General features: G+C 36.4%; 1 protein-coding gene across 6 annotated transcripts in view; it reads right to left on the bottom strand.

The window, feature by feature from the left end:
- GULP1 (GULP PTB domain containing engulfment adaptor 1) overlaps window positions 1–25,166 on the bottom strand; it is a 272,148-nt gene that overhangs the window by 162,178 nt on the left and 84,804 nt on the right. For all 6 annotated transcript variants that reach the window (XM_032637493.1, XM_032637496.1, XM_032637492.1 and 3 more), the window contains exon 2: window positions 14,353–14,479. The gene's annotated coding sequence lies outside the window, so the exon portion shown is untranslated. The remainder of the gene's footprint in view (window positions 1–14,352; window positions 14,480–25,166) is intronic.

A 25,166-nucleotide genomic window follows, 5' to 3' on the forward strand; every position in this document is an offset into this window, starting at 1 on the left:
CAAGCGAACAAGACAGAATTAACCTATGCCCGATGGAGCTGAAACACTATCAGGGAAGACAGAAATTGGAGAAAAAAATAATTGAACACATAATGAGAAGGAAAAAAAATACCTAGGGTACTAAGGTGGCATATTATAAGAAAACCTTAACTAGTGTAAAACAAGTCAAGGGGTCCTTTTTGGAGGAAGTAATGTTTAAACTACAATTTGAAAGATATAAGTGAGGTTCACCAAGCAGAAGGAACAGGGTGTGCAAAGGTCTGAGGGTGTGCAAACATGGCATTCAAAAAACTGAAAACAGGCCAATAAGGATGAAGAGTGGAGAAAAGGCGAAGCAGTGACAACAGACAGAACTGAAGAGATGAGACCAGGAAGAAACCTGTTGGGCACATTAAGCCTTGTAATAGGAAGCAACTGAAGTTGGCTGGGAGATATTAAATCTGCATGTAAATTTACATATTAATATATGCATACTGCTGAAGTAAATACTAGAAGAGTTAAAAAGCTGTTGCTTGTAGCTCAGGCAAAAGATGATGGTAGAGAAACAAGGTTGTCTCTGAGATTGGAAGCAAGTGAATGCCTTATATTTTAAAAGTTTGAAAGACAAGATTTAGTGTCTGAAAGTAAGGGGATGTGGAAGACAGACAAAGTAATCACAGAATTAAGGCTTTAGCAGCAGTGTGAAGCCCCAGTAGATCTAGAAGAGTGGACTACTTCTAGGAAACAGATACAGGTCTTCCAGTCTTCCAAAGAGAAGCTGCCTTACCTGACTTGGTACAGTTTTAGATTAACTGTTTAATCAAATTTGCTGTTCAAGGAGCTTAAGCCCTTCATGAAAACTGAAGGATGATTGGAAACTTTTACAAAGACCTCAGAGTGAAGGGTGAAAGCATGATGCTTTTGCATTTAAACGTACATTGGATTTATCATCAATAAAAACAAGGAACTGTTATAAAGTATTAATTAAAGATGAAAACGAACAACATAATATTTAATTGGGCTTTGTAAAATCGCCATCATTTTCTTATAAAATTGGGGACATAAATCCTGATCCAGAAACACGGAATTACTGCAGAGGAAAGATAAATGATAATCAAGGTGCACTCTAAGAAGCACCAAAAAAGCAGATAAAAAAATGAGCATAATTTGCTTACAAGGCTGACTGAAAATTTTGTTGTAGCAATTTGTAAGTATGAAATATTTAAAATCATAGCATCAGGCATCTCTAAACTACAGCTTGTATCTATTAGGTGGTTAAGGAGAGAGTACATATTATCCTGAGACAAAAAAACAACAAAATACCTCAGGAGGAAAATGCTTCTTAGTATTGGAGTATTGGAAGAGAATCATGAAAATTAACATCCTGCACATAAATTGATGTTCTGTCTCAAACCCAGCAGCAATTCAAGTTCAAGTCAGCAATCTTCTGACTTGAGTTGTCACAGAAAATTCATAGAAAATGCTCTAATACATAGTTGCAGACTTATTAGCCAAAAACATTATCAGTGACTATAAGCAGTAACGTAGCCCTATCTTGGGTGTTGCCAACATGTGAATACACCTGGCTAATTCTATAAAAATAACAGAAACAGTTCAATATGTAATCAATAAAACTTATAGATACAGAAAGATTATGCTTAAGATACTGATCTATGAGTAACCTCTCAAAGACAGCCCAAATTGTATCCTTAATATAAGTGTTCCAGCAACATGAAGAGACAGACCAATCCACAATGAACAGGAATAGACATGTGTGAAATTTTGAGGAGCATAGGAAGATAACCAACAATTTGAAGTAAGGGATGGGGTTGTCCTTGTCTATCGATGGAAGCGAGGAGGGATGGATAGTTAAACCCACAGATACAGAAGTGGAATTTAACCTTCACATAGTCCATGCTTCTGTATATTGTTCATGGACACCTCTATGGGGTCTTTCTTATTATGAATATATTCTTTTGTACTTGAATGGGAATTTCAAACTATAAAATGTTGGCACTGTCTGAAGCCTAACAACTTTTACATATTGGTTAGATTTATCTGTAAGACATTAGTTTGCAGTTATTTAATGACTTCATTACATTTTCCATTATTATTTTATTTTAAAAAAATAAGCAAAAAACTGAAAAGGCAGGTTCTATTTTTAAAGAACTTCCTCAATTCAAGGCCATGGAAATTGAGAAGGAAGAGGCTGCAGTAATGTTCTTGCACTGGAATGGAAGCCCAGAAGGGCAGGGGTTTTGTCTATTTTGTTTCCTACTGAAGCCACAGTGCCTAGAACAGTGTCAGGTACCTGGTGGTTGTTCCCTAAATATTTGCAGAATGGAAGAGGGAATGAATGAATGAATATCATCTCAGATCATGACTAAGTAGCACAGGTCCACACACTGAGACCACCAATTCCAGCAACTTAAAGTACCTGCCTAGGAAAGCTGGAATAATGTCCTCAAATGCCCGTATCTACATTCTCACCCTTGTAGGCTTGAGGCAGGGAGAAGCGAGACAAAGTACAAGAAGTAGCCAGATCTTACACTGCACTCGTACACATCTGATACTATTTCTGAAAATATCAGCAATATGCACCTTTAATAACACTTATTAAGAAGTACTGTGAGATGCTCAACATCGCTAATCATCAAGGAAATGTAAATCAGAACCACAATGAGATATCATCTCACATCTTTCAGAATGGCTATCATCAAACAAGAACACAAATAACAAATGTTGGCAAGGATGTGGAAAAAAGGGAACCCTCGTACACTGTTAGTGAGAGTGTAAACTGGTGCAGCCACTGTGGAAAACGGTATGAAAATTTCTAAAAAAACTAAAAACAGAACTACCATATCACCCAGCAATTCCACTCCTGGGTACATATCTGAAAAAAAGGCACTAATTCGAAAAGATACATGCACCCCAAAGTTCATAGCAGCATTATTTACAATTGCCAAGAAATGGAAGCAATCTAAGTGACCATCAACAGATAAATGGATAAAGAAGATATACATTGGAATACTACTCAGCCATAAAAGAACGAAATTTTGCTATTTGCAGCAACATGGATGGACCTGGAGGGCATTATGCTAAATGAATTAAGTCAGACAGAGAAAGACAAATACTGTATGATATCACTTATATGTGGAATCTAAAAAATACAACAAACTAGTGAATATAACAAAAAAGCAGCAGACTCACAGATATAGAGAACAAACTAGTGGTTACCAATGGAGAGAGGGAAGAGGGGAAGGCCTCTATAGAAGTGGACTTTTAAAAATATATGTTAAATAATACATACTATTGTCTATATTCATACATCATACCAAATCATACTGACTAGTTACTGAAATAGCTTGATTCTGTACTACTGAAAACATTGATGACCCAGCAATTTTGCAAGTTGGAAAAAACAACGGACTCCAAAAGATTCCATGTTTCCTCAGCATTATACTTACGGGTATCAGGGGTAGAAGAAAAAAGTGTTCAACACCTTTTCAACACTAACGTAAAGGGTTTGTTTGCAATGAAATATTAAGAATATGACTGGAAATCTGTTAGGCTTGGGAATAATAAAGTTAAATCACATTATATCTAGGTTTGGCAATGGAAAGAAACAAGCCAGTGCTAAAAAGCTAAAAATCTACAGTATAACCTTGGAATAAAAACAATGAAAATATTTTTGTTACTATTTGGAAACTTCCAAAGCTCAGAAGACAGAAAAAACATTCTGTATGCCCTACCACGCAGATAGACCCATGCACAATGCTCTCTATTTCTAGAATAAATATCCAGTCATTATAAAAGACTGACAAAATAGAGTACCCTCTGCTACTTTTTAAAGTGGGTTCAATTTATTTCCTAAATGAGGGTTGGGATGGAGAAAAGGTGCACTCTTTACTTTTCTGCATTCCGATACTTTGTTTTTTATCAGAGTTTATTTTCTTCAGCATTGTTTATACTGTCCCTGAGAAGTGAGAATAAACAGTGAGAAAAACGGCTCCAACTCTACACAGAGAATAAATGTCTCAAACTCGACACAGACAAAAAAATTTTCTCCCTGTTGTTAAGCTACACTTATCAGAAAATAACTTACTGAAACTCTGATTATGATAATATTTGAGACTGAAATATTTTCTATGGTTTTAGTGTTGAAATATTTGACTACGTTATAACATAAAAATTATACATCATACTGTAATTTTGAAAAGAATTATGCAAAAAGAAACCAAAGAAGGCAACATTCTCAAAAAATAATTTGTTTTGTTTTGGAGCGATATAATGACCTTTGTCTTCCATCTTCATTCCTGATTTTTAACACTATTTCTAACATTTCAAAGATACAGTGGAATTTTAGGTTGAAATATTTCTCATCTATGCTTTGGCCTAGTTGAAATGCTAAAGGAATATGATCAAGTTTTTAATTCACTTGATTTCTGCTTTACTCTCTTCTATTCAAGGAATATCTCTCCCATCCCTCGCTGTTACATGTAAATTGCACTGTGCTTAGTTTATTAACTCTTGTTATCTCAGTCCTGTAATCTGTCTTCAAAGAGAGTGAGGGAGGGCTTCCGTGGTGGCGCAGTGGTTGAGAGTCCGCCTGCCGATGCGGGGGACACGGGTTCGTGCCCCAGTCCGGGAGGATTCCGCATGCTGCGGAGCGGCTGGGCCCGTGAGCCATGGCCACTGAGCCTGCGCGTCCTGAGCCTGTGCTCCGCAACGGGAGAGGCCACAACAGTGAGAGGCCCGCGTACCGGAAAAAAAAAAAAAGAGAGTGCGGGAAGAAAGGGTAACTTTGGTAGTAGGGTTCCCTGATTCTCCTCATCGTTGCTGATATCTGAACACTTCACTGTTTTCCTCTAACCCGAACTCACATCCTCCATGTCCTGACCACAAAAGATAAACGGGGCTTCTGCAGGTTTGAATACCTGACTAAGCTCCTCTGCGGTATCACAACTAAGCAACTAGTTACTCATCCCTGAACTCAAGCCTTCTCCAGGAATCTGGAACCTACCATTTATGAGAATGGCACACTCTTAGTGTCACACCAACCTTTGGTAAGGGTCCTCCCCAGGGCATATCTTGAGTTGTAGCTTCCTTCTCAAATCTGACACTACATCCTTTTTTGAATTTCTCATACTTTCTGGTCTATTGAAGGTTCTCTGATTTATTTTCTAACACAGTTCTATAATGAATTACATATATTTATTTTCTGTTCTATCCAGGGATAGATATTATTCAGTGGGATATTACTGTGTGTGCTTGGTTTATCATAAAGAATAGAAAATTTGTAATTTTCTTCTCAAAATAAAATTTAATATCAAGTATAAGCTTAAATTATCAAAGGGGATATCAAAAACTCTTTTAATATTCTCATTACCCTGAAACTTACTATTGCTGTTTGTATCAGCGTTATCTTAGAACAAGGAACTAATGTTTTACTTTCTCAAAATGATGTTTTCATCCTTTCTAGTTAAACAAAATAAGAGATTTATCTTTGAATCTCTTTATACTAGAAAACATGTAAATAAAACTATAAACAGAATATGAAGTAAGAGAAGAGTTATGGGATCTGAAATAAATGAAATATGAGGAGAATGAGAGGTACAAAAATGTGGGAGAAGATGAAATGTGTAACGTGTATAGCAGACAGCTGTATGTCAGATCTTCCCACTAGAAGAAGACAAGGGAATACTGACGAAGTGCTTGATATTTTTGAATTAAAATACTTTCTCTCATGTTAATCTACGTTTCTTCATGCAGTAGAGTGTAATGGGTAAAACAAAGACTCTCATGTACTAGAGTGTAATGGATAAAATAAAGACTCTACCTGGGTTCTAATCCCCTCTCTACCATTTGATCTTGGGCAAGTTTACTTTACTACTTTCTGCCTAAGCTTTCTCATCTGTAAACTGAGTTTCCTACCTCAAAATATCTCTGTGAGGATTAGATATGTTCATTTGTAAGGACAGCTTAAAACGGTGCCTGACACTAAACAACATGTAAGTGTTAGCCATAATAACTCATATTATTAAAGTTGCTAGGACTGCCGTGGCAGATTTTTAATTCTCAGGAGTTTAGAAAACTCTACTCAAGAATGGGAAGATGGAGGGGAGAAGCACATAAACTCCAAGCAAGTAGATTCTCCAGTAGAATTTCAGGTTCATAGTCCTAATTAAGTGAAATTTTACATAGGACAAGTCACCTAAAATATTTTTGGGATAGGCTAACTAAATGATATAAGGGATATAAACTTGCTTTAAAAAAGTCACTCTCCACTGAAATGTAAGTGCACTTTTTTCTTATAATTATTGTTATCTATTTTCTTTTAAAATAATTAACCAAGAAATGTATTTCTAGTATATCTATTACTAGAGTTTATTTGAAACTATTTTTAAAGAAAGCAGGTCTGCTTACTTTATAGTCATTAGCAAGTTAAATGTTTGAACTTTGAACTATCCTTAAACAGCAAAATATTTATTCATCATCCCAGGTCAGGATTAGCAAATAATTTTATCGATGAATCAAAGTAAACAATGCTATTTAAGCAGCTAACAAAATTTTGAAGAAAAACAAAAACTCCCACAGAAGTATCAAATGATTTTCCTCATTGCAAGTACTGGCCAGCATTCGGCCTTTTATAAACTTTATTATGAGACTTTAATTAAGCTGTGTTATCTCTTGATAATCACAAAAAAAGAAAATAGCCTAAAGATGACATGAGAGTTTTAATTGCCCCGTGACATCATCCAGTAAGTGTTAATGGACTTGTTGTTTAATATTCTGAAACTGGGTGGAAAAAAACAGAAGAACACGCAAATACGTTCTGTTCTCACAGCATGACCCTTAATATGTAAAGTAGATTTAATAGTAAAGCTCTAATTTTGCATTCCAGAAACCTAAATACCACTTCAGTCTTACAAAATTAGTAAAATCTTCACAGGAATGTTATGTCTAATCACCTTACATAAGGCAACCTGGCATTACTGATGATAACTTACATAAAAGGATCAATTTCTATGTTCTTTAAATTGCCAATTCACTGACATGGTTTTCAAAATCAAGTGAAAAGTGCTTTCCATCCAAATGTATTTCCTATTTTATGTCCAAAAGTAGAAGTTTTTCCCCTGATTTATCCAATGGCTACTTAACCCAACTGAGGATGTGCAATCCATATCCCCATACATATTTCAAGATATTTTATGAAATACCTGGCTCAGGTGATATAATTCTTTATTCACTCACAAGTCTTTTTTCCTCCTAAGTCAAAAGATACCCAATCCTTGAAATCAATTACTTATTTTTAAAAACACTGTGCTATGAAAAATCTTATTTCAGGTATATTTTATGTGCTAAATTTTACCAAAAAATGCTTTTTTCCCCCTCGTTATAAATGTAGTATATGCTCATTGGACCCACTATATTTTAAAAATGTTAGAAAGAATAAAATTAAAGTCACCGAGGAATAACCACTGCTAACATTTAGATGCATTTACTTTTAGTGTTTAATATTAAAGGTTGCCAGGTATACACAGTGTTGAGATCTACTGTAGATACAGCTGTGTGTCCCAGTTTCACTCTTTTCACTTTCTTTCTCTTTGCATTTCATAATGGTTATTCCCTCAGTGACACCCCACTACATTCAGGATAATGTCAAACTCCTTACGCGTTCCCTTAATCATCTGTCCCATTGAAACTCTTCACCATCCTTTCTCCTCTCCACCTCTTGCCAGCCCCATTTACTCTTTGCTCCAGTTGAACTGAACTATTGATACTTTCAGTTCTTCCAATGAACTATGCTTCCTCACAAATGCTGGGAGGGTCCATTATACATCCCTTTCCTTCTGCTGAACATCCACCCTCAGTTAGACATTTCCTTCAGGTAAGCTTCTCTAACATACCGCACGTACAGGCCCAGGGACCCTGCTAGGAATACCAACGGTATCATGTACCCTCCCTAGAGTTGGTTAAACACCATCTCCCCAAAATTCATGTTCCCTCAGAACCTCAGCGTGCGGCCTTATTTGGAAATAGGGTCTTTATAGATGTAATTAGTTCCAGATCTTGAGGTAAAATCATTCCAGATTTAGGATAGGCCCTAAATCCAATGACTGGTAGTTTTAGAAGAGAGGACACACCCAGAGACACACAGGGAAGAAGGCCACGTGAAGATGGAGCCAGAGATTGGAGTTAGGCTGCCACCCACCAAGAAAGACCATCAGCCACCAGAAGCTGAAAGAAACGAAGCAGCATCCTCCCCTAGAGTCTTTGGAGGACACGTGACCCTGCTGACACTTAGGTTTCAGACTTCTAGCCTCTAGAATTTTTGTTGTTTAAGGCCACCCAGTTTGTGGCTCTTTGTTACTGTAGCCCTAGGAAACTAATACAGCTCCCATTCTAGACTTCCTGCAATATATTAAGTGTTGCACATACTTCAATTCTCACTAGACTATACGCTCTGTGCAAAACCACGACTAATTCTATTGTTTATAGTTTTATTTTCACTGCTTAGGACAGCACTTGGCACATGACAGACAATAAACATATGTATAAAAAAAGGAACAAATAAATGTTTGAAACCTGAGCAACATTATTATTTAATCTATGTTAATTTTACTGGTAAAATCTTTATTATTTGAGCTTTTTACCACTAGTGTTTGATGGCTTTCAAATGACAGTTCCGAAGAAAGGTTTTAGAAACATCTACTGTTTTTACTTACCCTACACAGACTTCCCAACCTGGTCCCAAAACGTTGAAATTCTTTTGGGGAACCTACCTGCTCCACGTGCTGGCAGTCTCGGGAGAATTGTTAATCAAGTGCCATGGTTCCTGGCTGAGGGCAAATGATTGAGACCCAGCCATGCACACTGGCTTTGTGAATGTGTGAGAAACAGCATTAAACCACAGTATCGGTCCAGATTTAGCTCCATGGCAGTACTCTTCACAGTCTCTCTCCACTTGCTGCTTTCTGGATCCCCGGAAACGCTCTGGCTGCTTGCTGTCTTTCCTGAGAACTTTTTTTCTGATTACCCTCTGATTCTATGAGCTAACTCATATCCTTTCAACGAAATGCTTTTTTTGCTTAAAGTACTCAGAACTAGTTTCTGTTACTTGTAAACTAAGAACTGAAATTGATACAGACTCTTCAAATGTAGATGTGATTACTACATAACAGATTGCTTGTATAAACAGGTTTTGACCATCACAGATAGTCACTTGATCAAAAAGTTTCCAGTTTAGATTGTCAGGCCACTGAGCTGATGAACTATGCAATGCAAAACTCACGATTTACCAATTTCCTTCTCTCTTCATTCAGTGCACATAATTATGTAAATCCTATTCTTTTCCCTAATTTATTTCTGTCTTCATGTGTAAAAAATACCTTTTTGAAAAATTTTTTTATTTTTCACTAAACTAAATTTTCTCAATGTAAATCATGCTCTAAAAGCAAAGTAAATCATTTTATAAAGAATGTTACCTCTTAGGAAACGTTCGGAGGTCAAAAAAAACCCCAGAACGTTACCTCTAAATAACTGAAAGCTTTGATATAATATATAATACCCTCATAGCATGAATAATTAGTTTACACTAAAAAGTCAATAGATTACCACTTTGCAACATAGAGACTAACATACTTGATAAAAAACTACTTTCCCAGTTTTCACTATTTCATTCAAATATCAATTAATTTATGAATAAACCATTCATTACAATTACATATTGCATAAATATTCAAAAGATTTTTCCCTTTAAATCTCTTCGTTAAATGAAAATTAATGTTAACATTATACAGATAAAGATTAATTTGAATATCATTAATTATTAGAAGCTTGGTTTACGTATACAGATGTACTGAATGCAAATTTTTAATGTACAACCAAAGGTCAGGGAAAGCAAAATGTCTTTCTTCAATCTCTTCGAATGGCTTAAAGATTATTTCCTTTGGTATTTAAATGCTGATCAAGCAGAATACATTTCCTGAAAAGGATTTGAATTTGCTCTCCACTGAGGGATTTCCCTAGAGGCTCTCTTCAGACAAGAGTGCCATTAGTCTTACTTATTACAACCAAAGGGGGCAAAAGAAATGATACTTCTATTTCCTTTCTGCTACTTTCTTAACACTGCATCACATTTTTGTTATCTATTTATTCTACTTCTCATTATCTTGAACAACTAACTGCATCATTCCATACACTTCCCGCCTAATATATTGTAATGTCTGTGAAGAGATGTACCTTTTAACACTCCTAAAAGCTTAAAAACACATCATAGCCTCATTCAAATTTAACTTTATTTAGAACTTTCTCTTTTTGTCATACTTTCTTGAGCTTCTACTTCTTCTATTTCTGAACATACCTTTGCCTTTATCCTACACTTAAACTGTCTAGTCTTTCTCCATCACTAGCCCATAGTTTTCCTTTCTCTTTCATTTGTTTCCATCTTAGATGAGTCTGTACGTTTAGCCCTTATACTGATGTTTCAGGCCTCTTCTCCTCCCTTCATCCTTCATCTCTTTCATCTTTAACTTTAGTTTACGACAGAAGAAAACCTATTCTGTGTTGGCCATTATATTAGACATTCTGCTGGGTGCTTTGGATATAAAAACAAACACCTATCTGACTCCTGGAAAAAGAGAATCCCAGACAAAGGCAAGCAAAAATAAAGAACATAATATATCTGGAAAGTTTTATACAATTTTATAGATCTATATTAAGGAATGATTAAAGATACAGTTTGGATTTTAGGAAGTCAAGAGCTAGATCACAAACTAGAACTTTTTCTTGAGAATGTTAATAATAATGGGAATTACATAACTCCATTTGAGTTTTCAAAAGCCACTTTGCAGGGTAAGGTTTGAAGGAAAAAAAGTTCAGAAACAGATAGATGATTTAGGGGCTATACTGCTAATTCTAGAAAGACATAATAGAAGCCCACAAACAGTAGGAGAGAGATTGAAAAGAAAGGGAGAGATGATAAAAATTTAAGAAACAGAATGAAAAAGACTGGTTAATCAGTTAAGGGCTATGAATATTAAGAAAAAAGTAGAAATTCAAATTAACTCTAAGTTTTCCAATTTGACTTTCCAAAATGAGCAGTAATTCTAATCAGAGAGGTGGGAAATACAGAGAAAGATCATGATTTTTAAGAATGTGAGATAATGAGTCTAATGTCTGGCCTGTATAGTTTGGTCCATCTACACAGATGCGTCAAACAAAGATGAAGCAAATGGAGGCATTCAGAAATCTGATAGAATAGATAGACTCTCAGATGGCTTCCAAGGATCTCTGCCTCGTGATATTCACACCCTTTTGTGACCCCCTCCTCTTAGATGTTGGCTGGACCTAGGACTCATTCTAAAATATAGAAGACTGCAGAAGGGGTGGTATATTAGTTTCCTGTGGCTTCCATAACAAACTACCACAAACTGGGTGACTTAAAACAACAGAAGTTTATTCTCTCATAGTTTTGGAGGCTGGAATTTTGAAATCAAGGTGTCAGAAACACTACACTTCCTCTGAAGGCTCTAAGGGAGATTTTATTCCTGCCTTTTCAGGGCCTGGTGGCGCCAGGTGATCCTTGACTTGTGGTCGCATCACACCAGTCCTTGCCCCTGTCCTCACAGGAACTTCTCCTTTGTGTATGCCTCATAAGGACACATGTTACTGGATTTAAGGCTCCTCTAGTTAATCCAGGATGTTCGCACTCAAGATCCTTAATTTAATTACATCTACCGTCTTTACTCTTTTTCCAAATAATGTCACATTCACAAGAAACACAGGTTAGGACTTGAACATATCTATTTGGAGGCCATCGTTCAACTCACCACAAATGGGATGACACTTCCTAGATTTGATTATAAAGGAATGTGGTTTCCATAATGGGTGAGGCAGCCCTATATAGAGAGGCCCTCCGTGGCTGAGTCTGGAAGTGGACCCTTCAGCCCTAGTTGAGCTCTGAAAGGACTGCAGCTGCAGTGGATAGCTTGACTGCAACATCACAAGGGACCTACAGCCAGAGGCATCAGCTAAGTTGCACCCAGATTTGTAGCCCACAGAAAACTGTGAGATAATATATAAGTACTGTTTTAAGTGGCTAAGTTTTGAAGTGATTTATCATACAGCAATAGAAAACTAATATGGAGCTCACAAAAATGTCTAGACTAGGACAGCAATGATTAAGAGACAAGCCATGGAAATGGATTAAATTTTGCATTTAAGAAATATTTGTGGAGTATCTATGAAACCAACATTGTGGTGAGTTTTATTTAGATTTCAATTTATATCTGTAATGATAAATGACAACCCAATCCTCAAGAATCATAGTCTCAGGAAATGATAGACAAAACCACGATGCGTGATATGACCAAGGAATGTAAACGGTATTAAGGTACATAATATAAGGGAGAAAGATCTGGTCCCGGTTCCAAAAATCAGGAAAGACTTTCTGGAGAAGTTGAATTCTTAACTTCCACAAACTTACCTACTTATAACTATGTGTTAACAAAGTTCCCTTTCCTTCCAACAATGCAAAATTTAAGGCACCTCTAAGTGGTAAGGACAATTTTCCTGTCCATTACACTAAGACGTCTATAATAAATTTATTTAAGCTCTTAGGGCAAGAACATATATCCACTTTTGTGATTGCTGGAAAGGCTAAAGCTAAATTATATATACAGTGGTTATGAATAAAATCAGGTCTTTATTTCATGTTTTGTTTGATGTAACCTATTTTTACTCTTATCATATTTGCACTTTTAAGGAAACTCATACCACTTTTCATAGTAAATAAATGGATTCTCAATTACATAAGGAATTGCAATGAAATTTTAAAATGCTATGAGGGCTCCAGCAAAGGTATGAGCAAAAAGCAGTGAGAGAGCAAAGCAAAACTAAACCTATTATTTTACCATGACAAAAATCCTACTTTTGCTTTTATTCCCCCCATATCTATAATGCCACCAACATGCCACTCTTGCCTAAGATAAAAGACCCTCTCCTTAACCTCCCACCACTTCTACCACTGCTTTGTTTTTCATTTACACTACTTTCGCCCTAAAGTTTCATTGATTCCTGTTTGAATTCTTGCAAAGTTTAGAAACATTGCTTCTAGTGTAACCTTGATCAGACTCGATGTCTTTGGGAAAATCACCTCAGTTGATAACCCAGTACCTGCATCTCAATATAACTAGTTACCAATTAATCTTACCTTGAATATGATTAAATTGTTACACTGTCATGGTGTATTATATTCCTTTGTTTGCCACGCATGTCTCACACACTATACTATAAGAGCCTCAAGAGTGAGGATTATGTCTTCTTCATCTTTTTTTCTACAGTTCCTACCATAGTGCCTGGCACATAGCAAGTGTTTAAACAGCTATTGATAAAAATAAAACAGAAAAGCCTACAAATTATTCTCCCTCCCTTTGGGTTTGCTCTCTCTTCATTAGTCTAACACACAAATCACTTCCAGATTAAGCTGCTTAGGATAAAACATGGATCATCTTATTCCCCTGCAACTGTCCCTCATCATATAATGATGAAATATAAATGCCACAGTATAGGAATCCAAATCACAAGAACCTATTTGCCACTACTCTGCTATATCTACCATATGCTTCCAATTTCCCGAATATCCCCTGGCTTTCTCAGCTCTGTATCTTTACTCCAATTGGCTGTCCATTTAAATGTTCACCTTGCCAAAGTGACTAGGTTTGTTAGGGAAACTTGGTTTTGTTAGGGAAAATTTTTGAATGAAAAAATATAAGTCAACAGGTCTATAACTCATTATCACCTTCTGGAGGTAAATTCAGCAATAAGAATAAAAAGCCTTTAAAATATTATAGCCATTGAGTCAGTGATGCTAATTTTAGTAACATTTAGCATGCAAAATGAGCACTATATATATATGTATGTATATATAAATATATATATTTTTTTTTTCCATAAGGATATTCTGAGTAATAAACCCAATCTAAAAATTTTTTTAATCATTTATGTTTATATTAACAGATAACAATGAAAAATATGAAGCATTAAATCATATTCCCAAATAGAACAAAACAGATTTGTTATAAAAATAATAAATTCAACAAAGAATATGTATATTAGCCTAATGTTGTTTAAAGGAAAAAAACAACAAAACAAAAATCAAATGGTATAGAACAAACAGGTAACAGAAGTTGTTTTTAGAAAACAGACTCATTCACGATTTCAATTTTATTTTGCTTTTATGTATTTTACCATTTCATAAAATAAAACTATCTTTTTAAATAGTCAGTACAAAGTAAAAACTTTTTTATAGCTTCAAATCTTTTTTCCAAATGTTATTAAGTATATAAATAAGCAATCGCTTATTCTTACCTGCGTAGGTATGTTCAAATATAGTTGAAGGAATATGCAGACACTTGACTTTCAATCATCCAGTTCCCATCTGAATTTGACTTCAATTACTTTCTCTCTTGTGTATATCAGATGAAATTACACATAACTAAAAATAAAATTAAAATTGGACTCAGTAGAATTAATCGATAATTATATTTATGTGTATTTTAATTTAGTTATTACAATGCATATTCTAAAATTCCAATTACATTTCTTGTGAAAGTTCAAGAAAGTTACCCAGTAACAGAAAAACAATGGTAAAGCATGTTATTTTTTTGAAAAGGTAGAGTAACAGATTGTTAGATAAGGGCAAATAGTAGGATTGCTAGATAATGAGTTAAATGTTTTAACTCATGGATATGTTACTATTAAAGAACAGTGATGGTTGGTTGACCATATACCCCCTTTCTCCCTCAGGCTGTACGACAACTAGGCCCAGCTGTCTCCTTCACTTATTAGCTAATTAGACTAACCAAGCGCATACTCTGTCCTGGATTAAGAAGGTGAAACAGAATTTTAGAAAGCCCTGATCTATTTTAACTTTCATTGCACTTCAACTGCTATGGAGAAACATTTAGGTAGCTCATCCTTCTATTTATTCTCACGCTATAACTAGAACAGACACAATGGCTAGTTAAGATTCTTACATTTTTATTCCAACACACAAAAGGAAGAAGTCCTTCCAGATGCAACAGCACAAATTATGCCTTCCCTTAATTCCATCGTTTGAAATGGACCTCTGAACATAAATTCAAAAGCAGCAAAAAAAAATTCATAGTATAGTATTTCTTCTTGCCAAAACAGCAAAAATATGCTTTTTTTTTTTTTTTTTGAGGGGGAGGAGGAACACAAGTACAAAAACATATCAAACTCTTTTGTTGTGTCTCCCTCCATAACTCTGATACAGACCATTGGTAAAGCCAGACCTGTATTTTTTTTTTTTTTTTAACGCGGGCCTCTCACTGTTGTGGCCCCTCCCGTTGTGGAGCACAGGCTCCAGACGCGCAGGCTCAGCGGCCATGGCTCACGGGCCCAGCCGCTCCGCGGCATGTGGGATCCTCCCAGACCCGAGAACAAACCCATGTCCCCTGCATCAGCAGGTGGACTCTCACCAACTGTGCCACCAGGAAAGCCCCAGACCTGTATTCTTGACTTTCTCAAATTATAGACTAAAGACAGATCTTTACTTCTGACTCTTTGTTTGTATATGACCCATGTGAAAACTCTGAAACTATATTTTTCTAACTTAGCCACAATTTTCTTTAGAAGCCTGTTTATCTATTAGTTCACCATACTCTTTTTCATTTTCTATCGTAACTTTAGAGATAAAGAAAGAAGGAATCTTAGTTTAGGAGGCCCCAAAGGCACATAATTCAAGTAAAAAACGCTATTTGGGAGATGCTAAGGGAGTGGGATTATAGGCAGATCATCAACAGCATCTAGCAGAGAAAGCAACGATTGTAAAATCTGAATTAAAATATGAGCAGGGTATATTTTAAGGCCATTTATAGATATTTTATAATGTTAGTGAGAAAAATGTTTATCTACCCAATGATGCTGTTATTTATTAAATCATAGGCATGGTATTCTCTTAGCATTGACTCCTAGGGTATATATAAATGATACAACTCATCTTATCTTTCCTCAAAATGTAAAGGCTGCATTATCAGCTACTTCCAGCTTTAGAAATAGATCTGCTCATCCTGGACAGGAAATTTCAAAGATGGCACAGCTAAAAGGTAGCCATGAAACTGTGCCATGATTTCCAAAGTGATTAACCAGATCATTTTTTCTCTTTTGTCTGCTTGGGGAAGGGGGAGAAAAAGGTGACAAAATTAGTTTTTTAGTGTAATGGTTATTTCCTTATTTATTTTGTGCAAATGTTGGTCTAATGGAATGAAATGAGAAAGAAATCACCCAAGATAACATAAGTAACTTTGTTTAAAAAAAAAAAACTGTTTAAAAAAAATCCCATTCCAAACAGTATAGCAAAGTAAATATTTTCCTTAAAATGGTTGACTCAACTTATGCCCACAGCATTTATTTCTATCTCAGACTGACTGAAATCCATTCTTACTGTGGAAAACACTTTTCAACCTAGAATATTTTATGCAATGTGACAGCATAAAGAAGAGCACAAAAATACCCACATCAAAAAACAAGAATGAACTTGTGCCTACTTCTATCTTTCTTCTTGCAGGAAAGTGACATATACTCTGAAGTGGATGTATTATTCCACTGTCTGATATGATTAGATTTGGTCATTTAAAGAGCACTTTAAATATTCCTGCAAAAAACTAGATAAGCTTATGAGCTGCTCTTTTGAACATATTTTTATTTTAAAATATAAAATCTTGATTTCCAATGTGAATGATTCTTAAAATTTTAGTATGAACATAACACACTCAATTTTATACTGTCTTACCACCATTTATTACATATTATGAAATTTGAAGAGGTACATGAAATTAAATGAAGCCAACCATTTCTTTACCAAAACCTTCATTTTTTTCCAACAGTATTAGTTTAACAAAACCATTATGAACATTGCAATATGACTAGACGCCTCTATTTGTTAATGCAACACTTGTATCTTTAAATATTCCACACACAACAAAACCAACCTAAACCAACAAGCCAGGTTTGAAGGTATTTTTACTTGTCTTCCTCCTTAAGAAGATGGAACCTGTGGACCATCAGTTTAGAAGTTGTCCAATGAAGAAATTGGTTGGCAGAGGGAACATCATGAGCAAAGGTATAGTAATAAGAAAGAACATGCCACCTTTAAGGACAGGCAAGTGGTCAGGTATATATGATTTGAAAATAGAATGCTTATGAAACTATTTTATAAGAAATTTTTGCAATAAGGTAAGGCCATATCAAGAAGCCTCCTGAATGCCATGCTAAAATTTGGATTTTATCCTAAAGGTGACATAAGTATGATAAAACAGGGAAGTGATGCAAGAAAATGTATTTTATGTCGACCATGTGGTAAATGTGGCTCTGAAGAGACCATGAAAGGGAGAAGGTGAGACAAGTATAAATTGTTTCTTAGAAATTTGTATATATTTGTTAAATGGCAATGCAAAATAGAAATAGACTCAAGGCATTCATATTTGTAAGATGTAAAGGGGGAATGGTGCTTGGGATTTAATTTAGGTAAGAAGAGAGCAAGACAAGACAACCCTGATCCAGGCCTTTCCTATTCTCAGAGATGTCAGCCTGAGCCAAGAATCGACATCATTCCTTTTTTGTTCCATGTGCATTTTAAGTTCTCCACTCTCAGAATGGTGAAGAGAAAAGTGATAGAGGATGAGACATGACAAACTATTTCAGAATTAATATCAATTTTAAATTCACCAATTTGAAAACAAATTAAATCTAGTTCATTCCTCTACATTTGACATGAAACTTTTAGCAGTGCTTTGAAGCTGTCACCAGCAGGAAATTTTCCTAATTAGAAGAAGCAGGAGAACAATTATCAAGTCATTCACTCTTTCTGCTGCAATCAGTGGAAAACCCAAGCAACTTTCTGTGAAACTTTTGGTTATTATATTTTTCAGTATAAATAGGTTAAGGTGAAGTCTTTGTTCTTTTTAACATTAACTCTTCACAAACTCTGACCTCTCAAATATTTAGAGCCTTTTATGTAAAACACAGCATAGGCACTAAGATGGATTCGAAGTAGTGACAACTGGCCACAGACTAAAAATTTACTTGAGTTAATGAATGATGTATGGCAGAGTGAAATTCATACCAGGGTATAGTAACTTTTTAATGAATGGGAATTTGAGGAGGAAAATAAATCTGACTAGGGAAAAGAATGGAAATCTCAGCAATGTTTGGAGGAAAGGGGGGAAAAGGAAAAGAAAGCCAGAGCAAAAACAAGAGTGAGAGCTAAAGGAGAAAGAGCATTTCTCCTTCAATCAGTAATCAAAAGTTCTGGGATTTACTCTTATTGAGTCAATAAGGTCTCATACACACACACACACACACACACACACACACACACACCCCTAATCAATCACTGGGGGTATAGAATCACTGATGGGCTTAGGCCATTCAAGATACCAATAAGGTCAGTTCTCCTTAGCCACATGGCTACTACACATGATGAAAGATGAGTTCCACCAAGGAAAAGCTGGTCTATTATAAACACAGTGGTAGGGAAATTAACAAATAAACACTAACTATACATTACATAAATGTAGAAAGAAATAAATGAGATAATCCACAGACAGTGCCCAGCACATTAAAAAAAAAGGACCTAGAAATTCAAGACAATTATTTTTACTTATGATGAATTGTTCAAAAGTTCCACACTTTCATACTATAAATAGAACTGCAATACATATCTTCATACATAAATATCTGTGCTCATCTCAAGTTATTCCTTTATTATGGCTTCCTAGAAGTTAAATTACTAGGTGAAAAAGTACTTGATCTTTTTTTTTTTTGCGGTACTCAGGCCTCTCACTGTTGTGGCCTCTCCCGTTGCGGAGCACAGGCTCCAGACGCGCAGGCTTAGCGACCATGGCTCACGGGCCCAGCCGCTCCGTAGCATGTGGGATCTTCCCGGATCGGGGCACGAACCCGCGTCCGCTGCATCGGCAGGCAGACCCTCAACCACTGCGCCACCAGGGAAGCCCAGTACTTGATCTTTGAAGTATTTTCTTACATACCACCAAGACGCTTTCTAGAAAGATATACCAAAATAGACTTCCCACCAATGGCAGATGATAACGTTAATTTCAAATCACCCTTTCCAGCAATGATCTTTTTTCTCATATTTTGACAATTTGATTGTCAAAAAATTGTCTCTTTTTCTGAAATGTGTACTTCTTTAACTGCAAGTGAAGTATAACTTTTATGTTTAATTTATTAAATAATTAATTTATAATTTTTATTTTCCGTTTGGTGTGCTTTTTATTTTTATGTTTTAATGAGGTTTTTTGAGACTTTGATTCAAACATTAAGTCTCAGGACCTTTGAACATTTTATTCCTTCTGCCTGCCTTCATTGCTCTTCTCTCAGATAACTATATTCATTTCCTAAACTCCTCCACTGAATTAGGAAAGACTGGTTTTTATTTTAGAGTCCCTTAATGTCAGTTACATATTTTAAACACAAAATCATGTAAGTTTCTAATCCTTAAATTAAGACCTTAGCTATGAATTGACACAAAGGTTTTAAAGCAACTAAGTCATTATCAAAAGTGTCAAAACTTTTTAGTTAATTGTTAAAATTTTATTTGTCTAATATATTTTAGATTTAATTAGGTTTAATTTTTCGAATTAGTCATCATATTTAGTTTATCTCCTACCACTAAGACTACTTCTAAAACACTGCAAATACAAATTTCAGCACCAAGTTATTTAGGAACAGAATTTTTCCCAAGTATTCCCCATTTTTTAGGTACCTTCTCTCCTTCTTTCATTACGTCTCCACTCCTTCCTGCCTTCTTTCTTTCCACTCTTCTTTCCTTCCTTCCTTCACCTCAGAAGATGAAAATTATGAATCACTATTCTTTATTATAGTATTTTATTTTATTTTATTTATTTTTGGGGGGGTGGGGTGGGTACGCGGGCCTTCTCACTGCTGTGGCCTCTCCCGTTGCGGAGCACAGGTTCCAGACGCGCAGGCTCAGCGGCCATTGCTCACGGGCCCAGCCGCTCCGCGGCATGTGGGATCTTTCCAGACCGGGGCACGAACCCGTGTCCCCTGCGTCGGCAGGCGGACTCTCAACGACTGTGCCACCAGGGAAGCCCTAGTATAGTATTTTAATACATTAAAAACATATTCAGGGGGGCTTCCCTGGTGGCGCAGTGATTGAGAATCTGCCTGCCGATGCAGGGGACATGGGCTCGATCCCTGGTCCGGTAAGATCCCACATGCTACGGAGCAACTAAGCCTGTGCGCCACAACTACTGAGTCTGCGCGCTAGAGCCCACGAGCCACAGCTACTGAGCCCGTGCGCCTAGAGCCTGTGCTCCGCAACAAGAGAAGCCACCGCAGTGAAAAGCCCTCGCACCACAATGAAGAGACGCCCCTGCTCGCTGCAACTAGACAAAGCCCGTGCGCAGAAACGAAGACCCAAGGCAGCCAAAAATAAATCAATTAATTAGATAAGTTTGAAAAAAAAAACATTCAGGTAATTAAAGAAAAATTTATAAAACACCTACGCTAAAAGCCACACTTAATTTTTAAAAGACCTTATATTGCTACCAAAAACTGTAAAAATGTGTAAATATATTTCAGTGTATATGGAAATAGAGCACCTATTCAATACAGGCTCTTATTAAGCATTTTTGTAAATAGCCCCATAATAGAGGCTATTCAAAAGCAGGGAATCAAGAAACTGTGGTTGATTCCTCAATGAAAAATTAGACCAGAAAGCACTCATTAACTTGGATTACATAAAAAGTCATTAGTTTAATTTTTCCAGTCCTGTGGAGTTTAATTTTATTCACGTTAATATCCATGAAATGAGTAATGTATTTAAAGGCAAATTTCAGCGAGCTGTAATAGTGTTCCAATTTCCCACAGTTAAGGAAAGGTGGGGAGAAGAGTTTTACTAATCCTTGTCTCTATTCTAAATTGAGTGCAATATCATCCATAATTGGATATAATTAAATTATACAAACATTATTTGATAAAATCTGTAATACCTCCTATAGCAATATAATTCAGCACAAAAAAGGTGTATAAAAGTATCTACTGTTAACCAAATAATTATTATTTTACAGATGAGAAAGTCTCAGAAATGCTATGATCACAGGTTTTCTGTATGATTGGTTATGTTCCAAGGCCTTTCTTCAGCAATCATACATTTTCAGTATCGAGGTTTTGCAATCATTCTTTATGTTGCTCTATCACAAAATATTAGTATACCAATTTAAACTGCTGCTCTTTTGCTCAATGGGACTTATTTATAATGGTGCACATTTCACTCTTAATTTAATTTAATATATACATACACTGTGCTTTACTGTCACCACCACCTCTCACAAAAACAAAAACAACGACAAAACAAAATACATTCTCATGATAGCACCCTGGGTTTCCCTTGCAGACCTGTACTTCTTTTCTCCGTCCTGGTAGTTATGTTTGCCTGAGGGTGATTCTAGGTCCAGGACTGGCCAATAAACGCACCATAACCCTAGTCATAATTATTCATTTCAGGAATGGAAAGTTGGACTAAGTTAAAACAAAGAAAATCAAATCAACCCTTTACGAAAACTATTTAGAAAGAAACAATCCCTATTCACTTGAGTTGACTGACTGGGGGATTGAAAGTCTAGTGGCTATTTTGCCTTCAGGATTCCTGCCCTAAAATGAATCCAACTCAGTGGAAAACAAAGCTATGAGAGTGAGTGCCTGGATTCAGCCATGTCTGAAGCATCACTACAGAACTGTCAATTATGATAACCAATACATATTTTGTTTTGCTTAACAGTTTTAATTGGTTTTCTGTCAAGTACAACCAAATAATCACTCTCAAATATGTTATTTACTAATGTGTAATATACACTTTGTTGAATTTGTATGTGACTTTTGCTAAATTGAGCTCACAGTATAAAATAATAATGGGCCAGAATGATTGATATATTAAAAACAATAAAAATTTTCTACAAAATTGTTATTCAGCAACTCTTTTGGTGTTTTGAAGGTATCTGTTGTTGTTGGAAGCTGAAAAGGGACATGATGTGCCTGCAGTAGATTTTTCAGAATCAGGAGGGCAAAACATATAGTTTAAAATGTTTGTGGGCTTCCCTGGTGGCACAGTGGTTGAGAGTCCGCCTGCCGATGCGGGGGACACGGGTTCGTGCCCCGGTCCGGGGGGATCCCGCATGCCACGGAGTGGCTGGGCCCGTGAGCTGTGGACGCTGGGCCTGCACGTCCGGAGCCTGTGCTCCGCAACGGGAGAGGCTGCAGCAGTGAGAGGCCCGCGTACCGCAAAAACAGTTTGTGTTTTCTTAGGAAATCACACAATATAGCCTTTCATTAAATTTAGGTTGGAGTACGACATTAATCACATCTTCACTTCTGTTGAAGACAGTATAAATGTGATTGGTTTAAACAATTATAAATAAACAGATTCGGGATAGATGTGAACAACTTAATGAATCTGATACGCAATAAGAAATGTGGAGCTTTACTAATTAAAAAATTACACAAGATGAATAATATATCTTCCTTCCTGCAGAATTAATATTATGGTTTACGTGAAAGAAAATAAAAAACTGATTGGCAACTGAAGAGAATTATTCCAACCTGACTATACTCTAATAAGGTACTTTCTTATTTCTTTGAAGCTTTTCAGAAAGACACTAGCTAAGTAAATCTTTTGTGCCTTACTAAGTTAGGTCTAGAAGTTCCTTAAGCAACTATCTGCTTTGACCCCTGGACCTTTTATAGACTTTCACTGTCTGATAAGGATTTGATATCAACTATGTGGTACCTGAATGACCTATGTAAAAAAAAAAAAAAAAAAAAACTTGAACTATCAGTGTTTATAGAACTGGAAAAATAAACTTTATTTTATAAAAGATCTAAGGATATATAAGATACCTGGGTCTACAGTTTCACAGTTTCATTTTTAAGACTGGGTGTACAAGATATCATAAGGCACCAAAAAGTTCTCCCCAAATATTAGCTATAAAGAAATAAAAGTTTCGCTTACTGAAGTTCATTTTTCTTCGTTGTTCCTTTGTTAAGAAAATAAAAATTATGGCCATTTTCCTTTTTTCTTAAATAGGTTTAAATATACTATATAAATATGCAATGCTACCCAAAGGCACCTGATTCTTTTCTAGAATCTTCTCTCCATTTTACCCCCTCTTTTTAGACCTAAGCCCCATCTCAAACAGAATTCAACAAACTATAATCACCAAAGAAAGAAGTCATAGATTACAAATATATATTTGAATCATTCTTTCCCCTGACCTCTCAGGATAGAGACTGTGCTATAAAATAAATATATAAAACACTTACAATAAACAAGTATTATATTTACCCAAGCTATAAACATCTTTCTCTTCAGCCTTCTCTGTTACACATTTTCCTCACCAGAAGAGAGACATTTCTATCTTGGCTTGACAAAAGACAAAAAATATCTCAAACTCTTTCAGTTATTCTTCAGTTACTCTGTGATAAATGAAGATAGCTTCCTATCTGTGAGCAAAGAAGATTGCAATCATCTCATCTGAGCCTAATCTCCTGAGGCACAAGGTCTCAAAACCCAATGATATAATTTAGCATAGATATAGCAAGCGTTTTCTTGGTTCACAGATTTATGGGAATAGTAAGAGGTGTGGAAACGTCAACATAATTAGGTCAAGTCTAACTTTATTTGACAATTAAATATTTTATAGGTAAGTTAGGTCAAAGTAACCTACAGAGCAGTTGTAACAAGATGCCTATAACACTTATCCTCCCTCTCTCCTGGGGTATTTGCAAAGGAGTTATGTATGAAAGCACTTTCAAAACTGTAAAGGACTATACAAAGAGCAGATCATATTATTAAGCCAAAAAAGATGCATTCCAAACCTAAGTATCCATAAACAGATGAATGGATAAAGATGTGGCACATATATACAATGGAATATTACTCAGCCATAAAAAGAAATGAAATTGAGTTATTTGTAGTGAGGTGGATGGACCTAGAGTCTGTCATACAGTGTGAAGTAAGTCAGAATGAGAAAAACATACTGTATGCTAACACATGTATATGGAATCTAAAAAAAAACAAAAAACAAAAACTGTTCTGAAGAACCTAGGGGCAGGACAGGAATAAAGATGCAGATGTAGAGGATGTATTTGAGGAAACAGGGAGGGGGAAGGGTAAGCTGGGACGGAGTGAGAGAGTGACATGGATATATACGCTACCAAATGTAAAACCGATAGCTAGTGGGAAGCAGCCGCATAACACAGGGAGATCAGCTCGGTGCTTTGTGTCCACCTAGACGGGTGGGATAGAGAGGGTGGGAAGGAGACGCAAGAGGGAGAAGATATGGGATATATGTATACGTATAGCTGATTCACTTTGTTATACAGCAGAAACTAACACACCATTGTAAAGCAATTATACTCCAATAAAGATGGTAAAAAAAAAAAGATGTATTCCAGGAACATTTATGACTTGTGCTGAAAAGGTAAAATTTACAGTCAAATTTCCCTTTTCTAACAAGTGATATCAGAGTCCACACATGCATGTAAACTTTTGCAAAGACATGTCATTAGAATTCAGCACTGAGGGGCTTCCCTGGTGGCACAGTGGTTGAGAGTCCGCCTGCCGGTGCGGGGGACACGGGTTCGTGCCCCGGTCCGGGAGGATCCCACATGCCGCGGGACGGCTGGGCCCGTGAGCCATGGCCGCTGGGCCTGTGCGTCCGGAGCCTGTGCTCTGCAACGGGAGAGGCCACAACAGTGAGAGGCCCGTGTACCGTAAAAAAAAAAAAAAGAATTCAGCCCTGAGCCACAGAAAATAGAAAAACATGTAATACCAACTATGTTTAATTTCCAAACTGTGAGTAGTTAAAAGAAGTAGGGCTTCCCTGGTGGTGCAGTGGTTAAGAATCTGCCTGCCAATGTGGGAGACACGGGTTCAAGCCCTGGTCCAGGAAGATCCCACATGCTGCGGAGCAACTAAGCCCGTGTGCCACAACTACTGAGCCTGCGCTCTAGAGCCCATGAGCCACAACTACTGAGTCCACATGCCACAGCTACTGAAGCCCACGTGCCTAGAGCCTGTGCTCCGCAACAAGGGAAGCCACCGCAATGAGTTCACACCC

This window comes from Phocoena sinus, chromosome 7 (genome assembly GCF_008692025.1).
Source record: "Phocoena sinus isolate mPhoSin1 chromosome 7, mPhoSin1.pri, whole genome shotgun sequence".
In the NCBI taxonomy this organism is placed as follows: Eukaryota; Metazoa; Chordata; class Mammalia; order Artiodactyla; family Phocoenidae; genus Phocoena; species Phocoena sinus.